Genomic DNA, 22522 nt, shown 5'->3' on the forward strand with positions numbered 1-22522 from the left:
TGTTCAAAAAACTAATGTAAAAAATTTTACTTTACAGTTTTTAATTTTTTTTTTCAACAAATTTGTATTAAAAAATATTGTAAGTGTTAAAATGCAATATCTCGGAAAATATTTGAGATATTTAGGTGATTCAAAAAGTGGTTCTTATAAGCCATCCATTGGTTGTACTTTCGATTTGCTGTTTTAACTCTTTCACTAAGAACAAAATTTGTTATAGTATAAAGGTTGAAAAAACTAGTATAAGTTAGTGCAAAATAATAATTTTTTATAACTACTAGTATAAAATTAATGTAAATTGAAGATAAATTTCGGTATGTTATTTATCAAAGCATAAATTATATTCTCACATTAAAAGTTTTTCAATTTCCAAAGAATTTTATTATAATTTTCACTATTTTTTTTAATGCACAATACTCCATGTTCAAAAATTTATAGTGGCTGTACTATATATAGTTAAGCTATGTAATTTTAGTATAGTCTTCCCAAAAGTATGTACTTTAAGTGTACATATTTAAATTTTATTGTTTTTGAACAAATAAGTAAAGTTTTCTGCAACATTCTAGAATTTTGTCCGCTTGTGAATTTATAAATTTTGTGCCTAAATATTCGTTTCAAAAAATCGTAAAATTTTAAAATTCAATATCTCAAAAATGGTTCTAGATAATTAGGTAATTCGAAAAGTGTTTCATATTACATTTTTTATCATTTTTTATCACCATCCATTGGTTGTACTCTCGATTTGCTGTTTTAACTCTTTCACTAAAAACAAAACTCGCTATAGTATAAAGGTTGAAACTACTAGTATCAGTTAAGTGCAAAATGAAAACTTTTCTTTCAAAAAAGACAAAAATAATAATTTCATATATTTTCAATATAAAAACTAAACTTTGATAACAAAATTGAGCAAAAAAAAGTGCAAAAATCTTGGTAAATAATAAATATTACAAAAAATTACACATAGTTAAATATACTTTTATAATTATGTTCACATTAAAGAACCTAAAATTATTTTAACATTCATTGCAGTATTGCATTATTATATTGCAAAATAATCTACCAAGTCTTTATCTATAAATTTATAATTTACAATCAGGTTTTTAATAAAACTTGTACTTTGAATTGTGATTGTAAACAAGATGACATTTGAATTTGATTTATAAACTGATTTGTTTATATATAAAATAATAATTTTTCTCTTAAATACACAAATCTAACACTTTGAATATAAAAAACTTCTAATATAAAAGTTGACATAAATTAAAAATCAAATCACAACCCAAGTTTTAAGTATCAAATAATAAATGCACTCAATATTTTAAATTTGCATAATAATATTATGCAAAAAATTATGCAATTCATAATGCAACAATACAACAATTGATATTTTTAAATGGAAATAAAGTTTAAAAGGTTATTCGTTTTAAATCTTGAATACAAAATATATACGACGAAGATCGAATTATAATATTTTTAGTAGAAAAGAATTTAAATTTGAAAGTTAGCTAAAAGTTGTATTAAAAATTACAACCTCTAAGATGTTTATTTTTTCTAAAAAAATATCAACAGCAAATATACAACTAAAATTGACTATTTTTTACTATATACTAATATTCAGAAATTTACACAAATTTAAACAAATTTAGTATGAGTCAAATCTTTATATTTCAAAATAAAATTTCTTCAATATTTTTTTTAAATTTTGCACTTTGTACTTTCTTTCTGCGATTCAAAAACACTCATATGAATAAATTGAATAAAAAACAGAATATTTTAACCTTGACTGCACCGAGAAAACCGCAAAAGTCGCAATATTAATGCAAAATTCTCATTAATATTAATTTTTATTAATCAATTGCAATAATTTGCAATAATTGATTGACTTTGTCATCGTGAGAATCGACTTTTAGCAGAGGATAAATAGATTCATAAACTTTATTTGTATAACTAGTGTGGCGCATGGCATCGTGCCTTAAGGCAAATTGCTGGAACTTCCCGTACCAAAAATTATTTTTGTTTTAAAAGATTAACATTTTCGAAAAAAATTTACTCTGAAAAAATTAGATTATTGAGAAACTATAAATTTTTGACAAAACTTTACTTCTTTTGAAAAAAAAAGAATTTTTAAAGAAAAATTTATTTTGAAATATTTTGGAAATTCTGAACTTTTTTTCAAAGCAATCGTACTGCTTTAACTGCGTAGAGACGAAATATCGAAGCGCGTAAGCGCCGCGTCGCCGTCTAACGCGTAAACATTGGTACGGAACCCATAGAAATGTCAACAAAATTTATACTTATTGTTAAAATCTCTATGAAATATCTAATAATTTGATGTGCATATGTCTAATCGTCATATTGACCGCCAAATGGCATGTTTTTGTACTTTTTTCACTAGATCTCCGAAACCGCTAGACCTGCCTTCATGAAAATTTGACCAGTTCTTCATCTTATTAATACAAGTAAAATGTTTTTCGAATTATTCAAATCGGACGCTCCGATCTCTCGAAAACTGAGTTACCGTTTGTGGCACTTTTTGTCCCGCATCTTCGGAACGGCTAGACCTGTCTTTGCCAAAAACTAATCAGCACGTCTTCTTATCAATACGAATCGAATGTTTTTTGAATTATTCAAATCGCTAGACCCGTGTTCCCGAAATCGTCGACAAAAATTTGTATCCGAACACACACACACCCACATACATCAATTTTTTCTAAGGTATGCCAAAATGTTCAGAAGGTTTTAAAACGTAAAGATATATAAAAATTTTCATTTTCGATTTTTTTGCAATTTCTATAACTTGCCCTACGAGAAGTTGAACATTATTACATTTTTCTTATTTTTCATAAAATATTTTTGTATTTTTTAATTTTGGATTAAAAATTAAAAAAATTACCCAAGCTAAGCACAGTCTAAGTGCCACTCTGGTACAAATATTCACCCCAGTGCGTTTAGACTGTTCATGTATTGAAGCACTTTTCCAATTTTTTGAAAAATGTGAAAATGCCGCCAAGCTGAACACAGTATAAGTGAAAATGTCGTACAGAATTATCTGCAAATGCGTTTAGACTGTGACTGTACGGGAGCACTTTTTCAATTTTCTGTAAATTAGGCAACTATTTTTTTTTAAATTGAATTCGAAATGAAATGACGATTGTTAATGTTCTAGAGATAAATTAATTTATTTATGATTTACATTTGATTTGCTCAGATATAACAAGATCGTGACAAAATAATGAAAGTTACCGTATTTGTAATAAGATATTGGAAAACGTTTAAAATTTCTCGAATATTTCATTATGGTACGGGACGTTCCAGCAATTTGCCTTAAGGCACGATGCCATACACCACTAGTTTGATTTTAAAATGTAAAACATATTTAGTTACTGAATTTTGTATGAAAATCTAAATATTTCAATTGGGTTTATTCATAATGAGTAGACTTTAACTATACAAGAGCCTAAATAAATATTTATCATACACTTTAGAACTTAATCATACACTTCAAAATTAATTCAAACGGGCTTAAAGCAATTATTTTGTTCTGTAACTTTTGTGAAAGGTAAACTTGTTTAAATTTAAACTATTTACAACGATTTGTAACTTTACAGCAGTTCGGCAAACAATATTTAAATATTGATAATTGAACTTGTATTATATTAATTTCCCGAAGGAGAAGTTTATGTTTAGATAAAAAAATCCGATTCGCTAATTTTATATTTTCTCGACGTTTCAAGCCATTCTGAATCGAGTGAGACCAAATTCAGGAAAAAGTATGTGTTATTAAAACCCATAATTTACAAAAAAAAAAAAAATGAAATTTTACTATGTCCCAATATAAACCGGCACGCCTTTGTTTCATTTAACCTTGACCTACGTGTAGTTTTAGGTTAGTGTACAATTAGGCTTACCGGTTAGTAATGGGACATTGCAAAAAAATTTAAAATTATATGAACATGTATACATTTTATTGCCAATTTTTATTTTATAATATATATAGAATATTTTAAAATAATTTTTACACATATCTTGGTACATTTTTCTAACAAAACTTTAATAATATTGAATATTTAAGAAAAAAGTAACATTTGTAATTAATTTCATAATTAATACAAGTTTCTTACATAACATTTTTTGAGTATTTTCGTGCATTTGATTTATCAAAAAGTATTTTATATAATAAATCTCATCAATTTTACAAAAACAATTACACGTTTTGTCAAGATTGTTGTTATTAAATTCTGATTCCCTTATCCTTTGTTATCCAAATAATTTGATTAAAATCTCTGTATATTATATTACATACAACTATGTAACAGTAAATACATCTAAATTGTACTAGAACTATAATTTGCAGAGTTTGCGCGATTTCCCAAACAAGAACTTTGACAAATCAAGTACCAAACGGTGGAGAGAAACTTGTATGAAACATTTTCAATTACATATCATAGTAGAAGTAAATCTTATTAAAGTACACTTAAATGTTTTGTAGGATTAAATTAATAAACTTTATATCGAGCAGAAATGAAAAATAATAATATATAATTGTGTGCTTATAAAAGTTGCAAACAATAACGTTGAATGTTATTGCATTCATGAGAGGAAAAGTTTAGTATGATATTCATTACCAACAGAATTGTGTTTTATGTTATTTATAATATATCACAAAATTATGTATAATTTTACAATTTGCGGAATTTTGTGTGCGAATTTTAAAAGTGTAGTACAAACAGTGCGTCCTCAATTAAATTGTTAAATTCTCCTATTAGTTTAAATTTTATGTACATTTTTGCACCAAAATTTATAACTTTAAAACCAAATGCGGGATATAAATAGTGTATTTGGAAAATTTGTTTTAACTTAAATTATCAACAATATTTTCTAACACGGAAAATCTCTACAGCAACTCGGTGTACTTATAAATCGCTTCGAAAACCGAAATATAAATATCAGTTTTGAAAGTGCTTGGCAAATGTGCTTTTTGGTGGTAAATAATTTATAACTTTTGAACTAATTGCGGGATGTAATTAGTGTATTTGGCAAATTTGTTCTAAATTAAATTAACTACAATATTTTCTAACAATGAAAGCTCTACAGCAACTCGGTATACTTATAAATCGCTTAGAAAACCGAATTATAAATATCAATACTAAGAGTGCTTCATTGTGGTAAATGATTTATAACTTCTAAACTATTTGCGGGATATAAATAATGTATTAGGCAAATTTGTTCTAAATTCAATTATCAACAATATTTTCTAACAATGAAAGCTCTACAGCAACTCGGTATACTTATAAATCGCTTCGAAAACCGAATTATAAATTCAATACTAAGAGTGCTTCATTGTGGTAAATGATTTATAACTTCTAAACTATTTGCGGGATATAAATAATGTATTAGGCAAATTTGTTCTAAATTCAATTATCAACAATATTTTCTACCAATTAAAGCTCTACAGCAACTCGGTATACTTATAAATCGCTTCAAAAACCGAATTATAAATATCAATACTAAGAGTGCTTCATTGTGGTAAATGATTTATAACTTCTAAACTATTTGCGGGATATAAATAGTGTGTTAGGCAAATTTGTTCTAAATTCAATTATCAACAATATTTTCTAACAATGAAAGCTCTACAGCAACTCGGTATACTTATAAATCGCTTAGAAAACCGAATTATAAATATCAATACTAAAAATGTTTGACAACAAATGTTTCGATGGTAAATCAACTTATGAATATAAAAAGAGAATTTATACGAATTAAAGCTTTAATTTTTTTATAATCGCATTTTGCCATAAAGATATTTTTGAATCAATATGCCATTGATTTTTGGATTTGGATTGCAATTTAATATTTTATCAAAAGCTTCAAATTCCTTTATGCATTTGATAATATTATTAATTTGTAAAAAAACTTTGTATAAATTATATTCAATCTATGTTTCCAAATTAAATTAAACGTAACAAAATTAAAATGCAATAAAAATCCTTTTGTAATAATTTAACTAGAAAAAAAACTGAAATTTATGTAACATTTTTTTTATATGTATTACTCTGGATGACTAGGACACTTAGTCACAAAATTACCAATATTTTCAATTGCTAACAAGATACATCAATATAAATTTTTGTGAGAACATTAGATATATCTAATTAAGACATATTTAATTTACAACATTCTACGACAACTGATTTGACCTACATAAGTTATTAAAACATCATGAATATATATATATATATATATATATATATATATATATATATTATATATGTATAACTCTGGATAAATAGGACACTTAGTCACAAAATTACCAAAATTTTCAATTGCGAACAAGATACATCAATATAAGTTTTTGTGTGTATATTAGACATATCTAATTAAAATATATTCAATTTACAACATTCTGAGACAACTGATTAGATCTACATAAATTATTAAAACAAACATATAAAAAATTATATTTATATTCATGATGTTTTAATAATTACCAATATTGAAAATATTGGTAATTTTGTGACTCGGTGTCCTAGGCATTCTGAGTTATACATATAAAAAATTATATTTATATTCATGATAACTCAGAATGCCTAGGACACTGAGTCACAAAATTACCAATATTTTCAATTGCTAACAAGATACATTAATATAAGTTTTTGTGTTTATATTAGACATATCTAATTAAAACATATTCAATTTACAACATTCTACGACAACTGATTTGACCTACATAAATTATTAAAACATCATGATTATATATATAATTTTTTATATGTATAACTCTGGATGAGCAAGACACTTACTCACAAAATTACCAATAATTTCAATTGCGAACAAGATACATCAGTATAAGTTTTTGTAAAAATTATAGACATATATAAGTATAATATAATCAAATTACAACATTCTACGACAACTGGTTTGACCTATATAAATTATTAAAACATCATAATTATCCCATGCACGTATTTCTCCATCTTTTCAATTAAACAGAAAATTCTAAGAACATCATTACACCATTTCCATAATTAAATTTCCGACAACCACTATTATAGTAAAGCACTTAAAAACTTTTACAGGGCTTTTCAAAAGTTTCAGCTCATTAAAACATGCCTTTCAGAAAAATATGGTGAATTCAGCAATAAAAGAAAAACTTTGAAAGAAATCTAGAATTATGAATACATAATTTCAAATGGAAATGCAATTAGAATCAAAAGTATATTACAAAATAGCGAAATAGCAAAAATTTTTGTATGAAAGAAAGTTGCATACGCTTTTTTATATATAAATGGATTAATTTATAAATTGAGATTTCCGGTGGAGCGATCTTGTTCCCGGAAAATGTGGAAAATTTCTTCACTTAAAAAGATTTTTTTTCGAATGCCTTTTCGTCCTGTGTGATTGATGATGCTGTCTATATAGGATATTGTATCCTATTTGTAAATATATATATATATATATATATATATATATATATATATATATCATCGGCCACTATATATAATTAAAATTTCATATAAGTATTCACTACGACTACTGAAGTTTGAGTAAAATCTATGTAGTTTTTAACAATTTTTTTAAAATTTTTGGATTGTAGTAGAATGTTGAAATTTGAGTATATGATACTTAAATAAGTCTAGTGTAAACACAAATACTTATACTAATATATCTTGAAAGCAACAAGAGATATTTGTAATATTGTCAGTAATAGTCTTTGTTTATTCAGAGTAATACATATAAAACTGTAGTATAAGTTTCAGATTTTTTTGTGGTCACATTTTTCATGCTAGAATGCTATAATTTGAGTATGTTATACTTAAATATATCTACTATGACTACTAGTACCATATTTGATGATTTTTGTTTCCAAAAAGTTAATATTTAAAATATTATGAGTGCACGTTTGGTTGGTATTTTTTCTTGCAATAATCTGGTTTAGGAAATATTTATATCGTATACGAAAAATTCTAGAAATTACAGAAATTTAAGTATATTGTTGAAATTTGAGTATATGATACTTAAATAAGTCTAGTATAAACACATATACTTATATTGATATGTCTTAAAGCAACAAGAGATATTTGTAATATTGTCAGTAATAGTCCTTGTTTATTCAGAGTAAATATTTATGAAATTATAGTACAACTTTTAGATTTTTTTTGTGGTCACATTTTTTATGCTAGAATGCTATAATTTGAGTATGTTATACTTAAGTATATCTACTATGACCAAAAATATTAAATTTGATGATTTTTGGTTTTTGGTAGTAGATATTTACAATATTACGATTGCACGTTCTGTTGGTTTTCATCTTAATAGTCGTTTGCATTGAAGAACATCTATATTTATTTATAAAAAATGCTGGAAACTATAAGAATTGTAGTAGAATGCTGTAATTTGAATATAGTTTACTACAATAAGTCTAGTATAACTAAAAAAAATTATACTGATGTATATTTTTAGTCAAAGATGATTGACTAAAAATATACATCAGTATAATTGTGATTTTGCGAGTATGCGTCGTATCAAGCTAAAGTTCCATATACAGAGAAGTTATTTAGTTTTCAAATTTTTTTCTAGCCTTTTTGTTTATACTAGAATGCTATAATTTTAGTATGTTATACTTAAATATATCTACTATGATCACAAATACTAAAATTTATAAAATTTTTATTACAACAAAAAATATTAATAAAATTGCCAGCAAGCGTCCAAATGTTTAAATAAAATACAAAGGTTTTTTATGGGAGATTAAAAAAAAATGTTTTTGGCCACACCGATTATGCTACAAAGCTATAATTTCAGTATGTTATACTTGAATGTATCTCTTATCGTACCACAAATACTAAAATTTATAAATTTTTTATTATTAGAAACAATATTAATAAAATTACCACCACGCGTCCGAATATTTTAACTAAATACAACCTTTTAGTATGAAATAATTCAAAATTTTTTTGAGGTCACACCGTTTGCACTATAATGCTGTAATTTGAGTATATTATACTTAAATATATCTACTATGACTACAAATACTAAAATTTATAAAATTTTCATTACGACAAAAAATATTAATAAAATCGCCACCAAGCGTTCCGAATATTTTAGCTAAATACAACTTTTTAGTGTGAAATAATTCAAAAATTTTTTGAGGTCACACCGTTTGCACAATAATGCTGTAATTTCAGTATTTCATACTTAAATATATCTACTATGACCACAAATACTAAAGTTGATGTATATTTTATTACAACAAAAAATATTAATAAAATTACCACCAAGCGTCCAAATATTTTAACTAAATACAACCTTTTAGTATGAAATAATTCAAAAATTTCCTGAGGTCACACCGTTCGCACTATAATGCTATAATTTCAGTATATTATACTTAAAAATATCTACTTTAACTATAAATACTAAAATTTATAAATTTTTTATCATTAAAAATAATATTGATAAAATTACTACCAAGCGTCCGAATATTTTATCTAAATACATCTTTTTAATATTAAATAATTCAAAAATTTCTTGAGGTTACACCGTTTGCACTATAATGTTGTAATTTTAGTATGTTATACTTGAATGTATCTACTATGACTACAAATACTAAAGTTGATGTATATTTTATTACAACAACAAATATTAATAAAATCACTACCAAGCGTCCGAATATTTTATCTAAATACAACCTTTTAGCAGGAAATAATTCAAAAAATTTTGAGATCTACAAACACTATGATACTGTAATTTTAGTATGTTATACTTGAATGTATCTACTATGACCACAAATACTAAAATTTATAATTTTTTTATTATTAGAAACAATATTAGTAAAATTGCCAGCAAGCGTCCGAATATTTTATCTAAATGCAACCTTTTAATATGTAATAATTCAAAAAAATTTTGAGGTCACACCGTTTTCACTATAATGCTGTAATTTCAGTATATTATACTTAAAAATATCTACTTTAACCATAAATACTAAAATTTATAATTTTTTTATTATTAGAAGCAATATTAATAAAATTACCACCAAGCGTCCGAATGTTTTAACAAAATACAGCCAATTAGTATGGAAAATTTAAAAACAATCTTTTGGCCAAACCGTTTGTGCTACTATGCTCTGATTTCAGTATGTTATACTTAAATATATATACAATAATCGCAAATACTAAAATTCATACATTCTTTGTCACAAAAAAAATTTTAGATACAATAGAGACATATAATACATTCCAAGACACTTTTCGTCCTTTAACGCTTTTCACCTTAAAAATTCATTTCCAAAACAATTTAATTAGAACATTTTAAAATATTTTCATACAATTTCCTTCAAACATGTTTTTCTCAACTGACAAATTTCATTTCGGCAATTTTATTCTTCGCAAATTGCTCGAATATTAATTTCGCACGAATTGTGTTTTTGTTATGAAAGTATTTCTGTCGTCGTCTCGACGAGGTTTTCATTAAAACCTCAATTGTTGTCTCGGAAGAAGCCAGAAAAGCAAATTATTGCCAACTTTTGCGAATGGAAAGTTTTTAGTAGAGGGACAGAAATTATTATAATAAAATAAATAAATTTTGTATCGTTTGAACCGTGGTAAAAGACTCTCTTTGGAATATGATGCAAGTTTTGTGCATTTGAGGAAAATGTCTTGTAACTTTCAAACTGTACTTGTAATTAAGTTGGGGTATATGACGAATTTGTTTGAAACTGAATAATCTATGGTGTTTGGGAATATTACAAAACCCTACAGCAACTCGGTATACTTTAAAATTAATTTTGAAAACTCACAATCGACAAGAGCGAGCGAGTACTTGGATAATGTTCTTATTTACTGCATCTCTTGTAACTTTTGAACTGTTTGTGCAATTTAAACAAAATATTAGGCAAATTTGTTCAAAATTCAATTTTATAAAATGTTTTCTAACATTACAAAACCCTACAGCAACTCGGTGTATTTTAAAATCAATTTTCAAAATTGGCTATTGATATAAGCTTTTAGACACAATTGTGTATTTATTCACTATTTCTATTTTAACTTTCCAACCGTTTGTGCAATTTTAATAAAATATTAGGAAAATTTGTTCAAAATACAATTTTATAAAATGTTTTCTAACATTACAAATCCCTACAGCAACTCGGTGTATTTTAAAATCGATTTTCAAAATTTACTATTGATATGAGCTTTTAGGCACAAATGTGTATTTATTCACTATATATATTGTAACTTTTGAATCGTTTATGTAATTTGAATAAAATATTAGGCAAGTTTGTTCAAAATTCAATTTTATAAAATGTTTTCTAACATTACAAAACCCTACAGCAACTCTGTATATTTTAAAATAAATTTTGAAAATTGACTATTGATATAAGCTTTTAGACACAAATGTGTATTTATTCACTATATCTATTGTAACTTTTGAACCGTTTGTGTAATTTAAACAAAATATTAGGAAAATTTGTTCAAAATTCAATCATTAATATTATTTTCTAACATTACAAAACCCTACAGAAACTCGGTATACTTTAAAATTAATTTTTTGAAAATTAGTAATTGACATGGGCGTTTAGAGACAGTGTTGTACTTGGATTGTGTATTTATTTACTATATTTTCTGTAACTTTTGAACCGTTTGTGTAATTTAAACAAAATATTAGGAAATTTGTTCAAAATTCAATTTTATAAAATGTTTTCTAACATTACAAAACCCTACAGCAACTCGGTATACTTTAAAATGAATTTTGAAGATTGACTCTTGATATGAGCTTTTAGGCACAATTGTGTATTTATTCACTATTTCTATTGTAACTTTTGAATGGTTTGTTTAATTTAAATGAAATATTTGGCAAATTTGTTCAAAATTCAATTTTATAAAATGTTTTCTAACATTACAAAACCCTACAGTAACTCGGTATACTTTAAAATCAATTTTGGCCTGAGAGTGTATAGACATAGTGTTGTACTTGGATTGTGCATTTATTTACTATATTTTCTGTAACTTTTGAACCGTTTTTGTAATTTAAATGAAATATCAGAAATATTTGTTCAATTCTCTATGAATCTTTCAAACATTATAATGCCCTACAGCAACTCGGTGTATTTTTAAATCAGAAATATTTGTTTAAAAGTAAATTCTCTATGAATCTTTCAAACATTATAATGCCCTACAGCAACTCGGTGTATTTTTAAATCGATTTTAAATATTGACTCTTAATATGAGCTTTTAGACATAACTGTGTATTTATTCACTACATCTATTGTAACTTCTGAACCGTTTGTGTAATTTTAATAAAACATTTGGCAAATTTGTTCAAAATTGAGTTATCTATAATATTTTCTAACATTACAAAACCCTATAGCAACTCGATATACTTTAAAATAAATTTTGAAAACTCACAAGATTAAAACATAATTAGCATAAATATCAACCAGTTTTTCAAATCAAATTCAACTACAAAATACAACCCCTATAAAATTGTAATTTTTACAAATCATCCACCAACCCCTGTACTATCTAGCACTTAAAGAATATTTCGAAAAAAGTATTCATAAATATTTCTTAAAATTCAGGAACAGAATGATAAATCATGCGTCCGATACGATATTTTATTCTTACACGCTTTTTTTTCTCTCCAGAGTATTATATATGAATTTCCAAAAAGAACTTCTCACGATCGTAATCCCTTAAAATATGAACCTGAAAGGGCTTTAAGGACTATTTTTGTATTGAAAACGAACTGAAAGTTTTAAGCTGGATGAATGAATGAAAAAAGAAATATGGAAAACTCTGTGTTATATATGTATTTTTTTTTAAATTCCCGTAGTTATTTTAATCGTCCAAAAATCGAGTGCATTTTTTTTATATCTTGCTTTATTTCAAAGAAATTTTTCCCAAATACATGTAGATTGTTATATATCATTGAAAAGCTAATAAAATTTGCTAAAATTGCATATAAAATAACAACTAACATCTATAACAAAATTTTACAGAAAAAACAATTGAACTTTACATTTGTATATAATAATGATTATGCGTTTAAATTAAGATAGTTATCTTCAAAATCGAGTGCATTTTTTAATATCTTGCTCTATTTCATAGAATTTTTTCCCAAATACATGTAGATTGTTATATATCAATAAAATTTGCTAAAATTTCGTATAAAACAAAAACTAACATCTAGAACAAAACTATACAGAAAAAAAACTATTGAACTTCACATTTGTATAAAATAATGATTATGCTTTTAAATCAAGACTGTCTATATACAAAATCGGGTGCATTTTTTTATATCTTGCTCTATTTAATTTTTTTAATTTTTTCCAAATATATGTAGATTGTTATATATCATTGAAAAGCTTATAAAATGTGCTAAAATTTCATATAAAATAAAAACTAACATCCAGAACAAAATATTACAGAAAAAAAACAATTGATGTTTAAATTTGTATAAAATAATGATCATGCTTTCGATTTAAGACTGTCTACATACAAAATCGGGTGCATTTTTTTCATATCTTGCTCTTTTTCATAGAAATTTTTCCCAAATAGATATAGATTATTATTATATATCATTAAAAAGCTAATAAGATTTGCTAAAATTCCATATAAAATAAAAGCTAACATCCAGAACAAAATTATACAGAAAAAATCAATCGAACCTTAAATTTGTAAGAAATAATGATTATGCTTTCAAATTAAGACGGATATATTCAAAATCGGGTGCATTTTTTTTATATCTTGCTCTATTTCATAGAATTTTTTCCAAATATATGCAGATTATTATATATCATTAAAAAGCTAATAAGATTTGCTAAAATTTCATATAAAATAAAAACTAACATTCCAAACAAAATTATACACAAAAAAATTGAACTTTACATTTGTATGAAATAAGATGGTTATATTCAAAATCGAGTGCATTTTTTTTATATCTTGCTCTATTTCATAGAAATTTTTCCCAAATACATATAGATTGTTATATATCATTGAAAAGCTAATAAAATTTGGTAAAATTTCATATAAAATAAAAACTAACTTCCCAAACAAAATTATACACAAAAAATTGAACTTTAAATTTGTATAAAATAAGACGTTTTTTTTTTAATTTTTATTCGGAATTTGTATAGAAACTAATTGTAACAAATAACTAGATAGTTATTTGGTACAATTACAAGACAGATAATTCCACTGACCATAAAATTTGCTAAAATTTCATATAAAATAAAAACTAACATCCCAAACAAAATTATACACAAAAAAATTGAACTTTAAATTTGTATGAAACAAGACGGTCTTTTTTAATTTTCATTTGGAATTTGTTTAGTAACTAATTGTAACAAATAACTATATAGTTATTTGGTACAATTACAAGACATATAATTCCACTGACCCATTTCGATTGGTTTTGTGGGAAATTGAAGGAAATTCTCCGTCGTTGTCGTCGTCTTCTGATTAATCTAGAAATCTCTCCACCGTATTGAATTGTCAAATTAGGAAAACTACCCTGAGAACGTCCTCTCTTGTAAGACGAAACAATCGATGTAATTATCTGATATCGATTGCACAACACTATAATCATATAGCAGATACTTAATTACAAAATATATACTTACAGAAATATTTTAAATATTTGTCTGGAGAATTGATTTTTAATCTTTCCCTCGTGGTAAATTTCCACACAAAATTAATGTTGTATTACTTAATCGTATTATTTCCATACAATAGAGACGTTCATTTTCGCATTCTGCAGACATAAATGGAAACTTCAAGGATAATTGCTCATGAAAGCATTTAATAATATCCTGAAACGTGGGCAGAACAACCCAAACCAACCCCAAATCTACTGACAAAACCCCAAACCCCAAAATTAGGGTTGTAATGAAGGAATTTACTCTAGATGATGGATTAATAGACAATGACAAATTATCATACGAATCTATTACAATTAGGGAATGCAATACCGGTATACCGGTATACCGAATTACCAGTAAACCTCCCGATTTTTCGGCGGTATTTTTACCGGTATTTATTCCAAAAATACCGGTATTTTCGGTATTTTTACATAAGCGCTATTTGATACATAATACCTTAAAGTTTAAATTTCTCGGAACAAATTTATCTTTAAAATCCATAATCGCATAAACAGCTATATCTTCAAATGATTATATATGATAAGCAAATGTCAAATATTATCTCAACTCTTCATTAAACTGAATATTTGTTGTTTTCCAAAGGGCTTCATATTGTGTTACAATAAATAAAATTGGACTGATAGATTATGATGTTTGTTTGAAATTGAAATTTTCCATCGGTCTTTCATTCCCTAATACAAAGTGACAATTAATCATACGAATCTATTACTATTAATGTACTTTACTAATTACTATTAATTGAATATTTTTGTATTTTGTATTTTGTATTTTAAAATGTCTTTTTTGATTTCTGGTGCCCTAAAATGCTTTTCGGGGGCGTTTTAATTGCCAAAATTTTGTTTTGCAAAGCAGATTTTGCCATTTAAGGGATGTAAAGTGCTTTCGTGCATTATTCGCAACGTTACATGTCATGGAAAACATTACAAAGTATATATAACTCAATAGTAAGGGGGCTGGTAACCAAAATATTCAATACTATAAAAATTTAAAATCATAACCATAAAAGATATCCTTAAAAATCTTTACTGTTTATAGTAGAAATTTTGAATTGTGAAATGAATGCATTTATTTATTATATCTTTTGTAACTTTTAAACGGTTTGTTTAATTCAGATGAAATATTCCAGAAATTTGTTAAAAATTAAATAATTTAAAATATTGTCTAACATTATCATGCCTTACAGCAACTCTGTATACTTGAAAATTATATTAGTAAATTTATGACTTATTGAATTTATTATTTATAGAAGTTATCCTTGAAAATCTGTACTGTTTATAGAACAAATTTTAAATTGTGAAGTTCATTTATTATATCTATTGTAACTTTTAAACGGTTTGTTTAATATATATGAAATATTCTAGAAATTTGTTACAAATTAAATAATTCAAAATATTGTTCAATATTATTATGCCCTACAGCAGCTCGGTATACTTAAAAATGCCATTGAAAATAAAGGTGATAAGTTTATAACTTGTCTATGCATGTATTTGTTAGATCTATTGTAACTTTTAAACGGTTTGTTTAATATAGATGAAATATTCTAAAAATTTGTTAAAAATTAAATAATTTAAAATATTGTCAACATTATAAGACCCTACAGCAACTCAGTATACTTGAAAATTATATTAGTGAATTTATGACTTATTGAATGTATTATTTAGAGAACAAATTTTAAATTGTGAAATGAATGTATTTGTTTATAAATGAATATTTGTTTATTATATCTATTGTAACTTTTAAACGGTTTGTTTAATATAGATGAAATATTCTAGGAATTTGTTAAAAATTAAATAATTCATAATATTGTCTAACATTATAATGCCCTACAGCAACTTGATATGCTTAAAAATGCCTTTGAAAATGAAGGTGATAAGTTTTTAACGTGTTTATGCATGTATTTGTTAGATCTATCGTAACTGTTAAACGGTTTGTTTCATGTAGATGAAATATTCTAGAAATTTTTTAAAAATTAAATAATTTAAAATATTGTATAACATTATTATGCTCTACAGCAACTCGGAATGTATTATTTATAGAACAAATTTTAAATTGTGAAATGAATGCATTTACTTATTATATCTATTGTAACTTTTAAACGGTTTGTTTAATATAGATGAAATATTCTAGAAATTTGTTAAATATTAAGCAGTCTATAAAATTGTCTAATATTATTTGGCCCTAAATCAACTCGGTATACTTAAAAATGCCGTTAAAAATGAAGGTGATAAGTTTATAACTTGTTTATGCATGTATTTGTTAGATCTATTGTAACTTCTAAACGGTTTGTTTAATATAGATGACGTGTTCTAGAAATTTGTTAAAAATAGAGCAGTCTATAAAATTGTCTAATATCATTTTGCCCTAAATCAACTTGGTATACTTAAAAATGCCGTTCAAAATTATCTTGATAAATTGTAAATTTGTTTATGGATTTATTTGTTAGATCTATTGTAACTTTTAAACGGTTTGTTTAATATAGATAAAATATTCTAGAAATTTATTACAAATTAAATAATTTAAAATATTGTCTAACATTATATTGCCCTACAACAACTCGGTATACTTGAAAATATATTAGTAAATTTATGACTTATTGAATTTATTATTTATAGAAGTTATTCTTGAAAATATGTACTGTTCATAGCAGAAATTTTAAATTGTGGAACTAACGCATTTATTTAATATATCTATTGTAACTTTTAAACGGTTTGTTTAATTTAAATGACAAATTCTAGAAATTTGTTAACAATTAAATAATTTAAAATATTGTCTAACATTATTATGCCCTGAATCAACTCGGTATACTTAAAAATGCCATTGAAAATAAAGGTGATGAGTTTATAATTTGTTTATGCATGTATTTGCTAGATCTATATTAACTTTCAAATGGTTTGTTCAATATAGATGGAATATTCTAGAAACTTGTTAAAAATTAAATAATTTAAAATATTGTCTAACATTATTATGCCCTACAGCAATTCCGTATACTTGAAAATCATCATTGAAATTATATTGGTAAATTGATGACTTATTGATCAAATAATGATAACTCTATATGCAATAGTTTATTATTTTTGTCGTAAATTTCAAACGGTTTATTTCAGGTAAACAAATATTCAGCAAATTTGTTTAAAATAAAATTAGAAATAATATTGTCAAATAATATAAAACCCTACAGCAAATCGGTATACTTGAAAATAATATTTGAAAAGTTGTCATTGAAATTTACCAACTTTAATTACCAACCGTGTACTTTCATGTTTTTTATTTATAACTTCTAAAATATTTATATTATGTAAATAGTATATTTGGCAAATTTATACAAAATTAAATAGTCTATATTATTGTCTAATATTTGAAAACCCGACAGCAACTCGGTATACTTAAAAATAATTATTAAAAAAGGGGTGATTGATTTTTACACTTTTCAGTCACCAATCGTGCACTTCTGTGTTATTTTATTTATAACTTCTAAAATATTCATATTATATAAATAGTGTATTAGGCGAATTTATTCTAAATGAAATACTCTATATTATTGTCTAATATTATATAACCCTACAGCAACTCGGTGTACTTAAAAATATTTTTTAAAAAAAAAGTGATTGACTTTTACACTCTTCAATCACCAACCGTGCATTTATATGCTATTTTATTTATAACTTCTAAAACATTTATATTATGTGAATAGTTAACTTATTTAGTTAATTAATATGAAAAAATATTTGTAGCAAATTTCTTAGAACATGCAATTGAAAATTTTCTTTATAAAATTAATTTATACTTTTCTAAATGAATTATGAAATGAAAATACATATAATTTTTACGTTACTTTACTACTATATTATATTATAATTAAATATGTAGATATATTATCTTTTTTTTTTAATACTACAAATTGTTGTGTAATGATTGTGCTTTTATATATTCTAAAAATTACATCGTTCGTTTTTTAATTTAATAAAATATTCTCTAGAAATTTTCCATGTAACCCAGTACTAATATTTACGAGAATTTTAGGCAAATGCGGTTTTGTCACGTAATTAGCCGAAATTGCGATGTTCAGAATATATTATCTTCATGAAATCGCAAATTGCCAAAATATAAACATATGCATACACACAAACACATGCACATACACATATAGATAAATCCTGGATATATTTATATATATATATATATATATATATATATATATATATATCAATCTTTATAATCCATTACCGAAAATTATAAACGATTAATATAAAATTCAACACCTCCATTACCGAAAATTATAAACGATTAATATAAAATTCAACACCTCCACCAAAAATCCCAAGAGATAATTTCTCTTAAAGGGCAATGAACGTCTCTAAGAAATTACTATATGTCTATGATGATAATAATATATAATGATACATAATTTTTCATAACATCATCATTTATATATATTACAAGAGTAAAGATAGAAAAAAACTTGCTAAAAAAAAGTCTATTTTTTGCGCGCCGAACGAAAAAATATGTCTGCAAAAATATTTGAGAGATTTATTTACTTTTGCATTGTATTCATCCAATAATAATAATAATAATAATAATAATAATAATAATAATAATAAATGATATATGAACATATTAATTACGAATTAAAACCACTAAAATATAACAAATATTATATAACATACGGAACGAAGTTTGTATAAATAAATGTATGTATAACAAATAAATAAACATATAATTTTGATTAAAATTGTTTCGGATATCAAAATACACCTACAATTAATAATTAATCAATAAACATATTATAAAATTAAATTTATTTATATATATATATATATAATTAAAATTAAATATATAAAATAAATAATATAAAATTAAATATATAAATATAAACCAAGAATAAATATTTTGCACTTTTTATATAAATTTGCAAGTTAATTCAACATGTACTTTTGTATACTCTTTATAAATTGTGTAAAATTTTGGAAAATTTTCAAATGTGATTTTGGAGTATACAGAGTTGATGTAGGTTTTTGTGATATTCAAAAATATTATAGATTATTCAATTTTGAACAAATTCACTTAATATATTATAAAAATTCAATATTTTAGAAGTTATGAATTTTTTAAGGAATAAATGCACACATCTTTATAATTGTGGAAAAGTTTTGGCAAATTTTCAAACGTGATTTTAGAGTATACAGAGTTGATGTAGGGTTTTGTGATATTTAAAAATACTTAGATTATTAATTTCAAACAAATGCTTGCTTGATATATTATTTATATTTTCTTAATGGTTAAAAAGTTATGAATTTTTAAAGTAATAAGTGCACGCCTGGGAGCTATGTCTTATACATTGGGTAAAACATTTTTAAACATGTTTAGATGTGATTTTAGGGTATACCGAGTTGATGTAGAGTTTTATAATATTTGACAATGTTGTACATAATTTAATTTTAAACAAATTTGCTGTATATACTATTTACATTAAACAAATAGTTTAAAAGTTATGAATTTTTTAAACAACTGCGGCACAAAATGATTGTGTAAATACCATGTAGAACATTACGTAACTTCTTTTTTATAAATGTCTTTTGATTATGATTTTAGGGTATACTGAGTTGATGTAGGGTTTTATAATATTTGACAATGTTGTACATAATTTAATTTTAAACATATTTGCTATATATACTATCCGTATTAAACAAATAGTTTAAAAGTTATGAATTTTTGAAACAAGTAATGCACAAAATGATTATTTAAATAACATGTAGAACATTACGTAACTCTTTATTTATTGTTGTATTTCTTTAACTATTTGTATTATTTTTGTTTTGAAAATAATTAGATTTAGTTCTAATAATAATAACTATTTCAACTTTTATTTTGTGAACAAATAATTAATATTAATAATTATTTCCGTTTTTGTTTCAGAAAGTCCGGGAGACGAGTTTTTTATCCAAAAAGTGCAAATTTTTCACAAAAAAAGTGTTTTCAAGTGTTAATTTGTTAATAAAGAAGTTTTTAGTGTGTTTTAAAATATTATATAAAAGTGTGTATTAATTTGTGAACAAAAATAAATTTGTGTGGTTTGCAGAATTTTTGCTGAACGAGAAAAGTTTTGGTAAGTTTTTTTTTATTAAATGGCATGCTATATATATATATATATATATATATATATATATATATATATAATCCAAGTTATTTTAAAACAAATGCCTTTTCAAAGTTCGCTGAACGTCTGTCCGAATATCTCTCAAATTAAAATCCCATAATAAAAGTAAAAATTCTTCTGTGACATCTTTTCCTTTTTTTTCTCTAATATTATTCTCTTATATTTTTTTTCTCGCTTTTTTGTCCTTTTGTCAGGATACAAAGGACCGTAAATTTCAATTAAATTCGTAGAAAAAGTACTGAAAATAAAAGAATTAGTCGGATTCTAAATTGTATATAGTTGTAGAAATAAAGTAATTGGTTGAGGATTTAAAAAAATAAATAATAGAAATAAAAAATTAGTTGCATTAGGAATAATTTAATTGTATAGTCAGTAATGGAATCAATAGGAATAATAGGAATAATAGAATAAATAATACTAATACAAAGTTTTTTTCTTATTTATTTATTCTTTGGTCAATCAAGACTAAAAAGTCTTATAATACAAAATTTCTGAGGTAATAAAGAGAACAGTAAAATAAACAATATACATGATAAGTAATAATAATTAAAAAAACTAAAGGAAAATTATAGAATAAAAAGTAATGGGAAAAATTGTATACACATTTAGAGGACTTGAGAAATAAAATTATTAATATAACAAAATATATTTCAAAATGATAAATTGATTTTCAAATTAGTATAATTCAATTGTGGTGAGAGATAGATTTATATAATGTATAGAAGATATTTAGCTTATTATATAGCTAAAATATTTCCTAAGAAAGTTTTTACTTAGCGCTTTTAATTTTCGATATATTTAGTAAAATGTAAAAATTGGCACAGGTCGTTATAGATTCAGCATCATTTAAAAAAAAAGTAGGTCCATTATGGTCATAGATAGCATGATGAAATGTTCTGAGATATTTAGGTAATTTTATAAGCTACAATTTCTTCTCACAGAATTTGTTCTAATCTTGCTTAGTTTTTGAGATATTGAATTAATGTGAAAATGCACTGCCTATTACAGACTCAGAAAAATTTTAAGTGACACGAAAAAATAAGCGATTGATAAAAAATTGTAGCTCTATTATGAAAACATATAGGTTTTTATAATGTTCTAAAGATATTTAGATAAATTTATTAGCAACAATTTTTACTAACAAGGTTTGTCTTAACTCGATTTGTTTTTGAGATATTGAATTTTCATTAATTGAGAAAATTTGCACACACATACTCGTTATCAACTCAGGATCATTTGACTCGACACGAATAAAGATAATGGTTATATAAAAAATTATAACTCAATTGTTATAATAGATAGGATGATAGAATATCTGGAGATAATTTGGAAATTCTATTAGCTACAATTTTTACTAACAAGGTTTGTCTCTAACTCGATTTGTTTTTGAGATATTTATTAAATCTAAATATTATATTTGCACTGCTCATTATAGACTCAGCACCATTTGACTCTTTAACAAAAACTGAAAAATTTAACAACTTTTCAATAAATTTAACTCCATTAATGTGATAGGGTTTTATAATGTTCTGAAAAATATTCATATTTTTTTAGCAGAAATTTTTCTCAAAGTATTTGTTCCAATCTTACTTGGTTTTTGAGATATCAAATTCAATGTAATAATTTTCACTGCTTGTTACAGACTTAGAAAACATTTACGTGACACAAATATGAAAAGTGATTGATAAAAATTTTTTATCTCCATCATGGCCAGAGAT

The 22522-nt window shown here is 24.4% G+C and overlaps 1 pseudogene; it reads right to left on the bottom strand.

Moving 5' to 3' along the window:
* Nucleotides 1–22522, bottom strand: part of LOC113389798 — a 177256-nt pseudogene that overhangs the window by 97242 nt on the left and 57492 nt on the right.

The sequence above is a fragment of the Ctenocephalides felis genome, unplaced genomic scaffold (genome assembly GCF_003426905.1).
Source record: "Ctenocephalides felis isolate EL2017-DRISC unplaced genomic scaffold, ASM342690v1 CF-g0.4_SCAFFOLD_03573, whole genome shotgun sequence".
Taxonomy (NCBI): domain Eukaryota; kingdom Metazoa; phylum Arthropoda; class Insecta; order Siphonaptera; family Pulicidae; genus Ctenocephalides; species Ctenocephalides felis.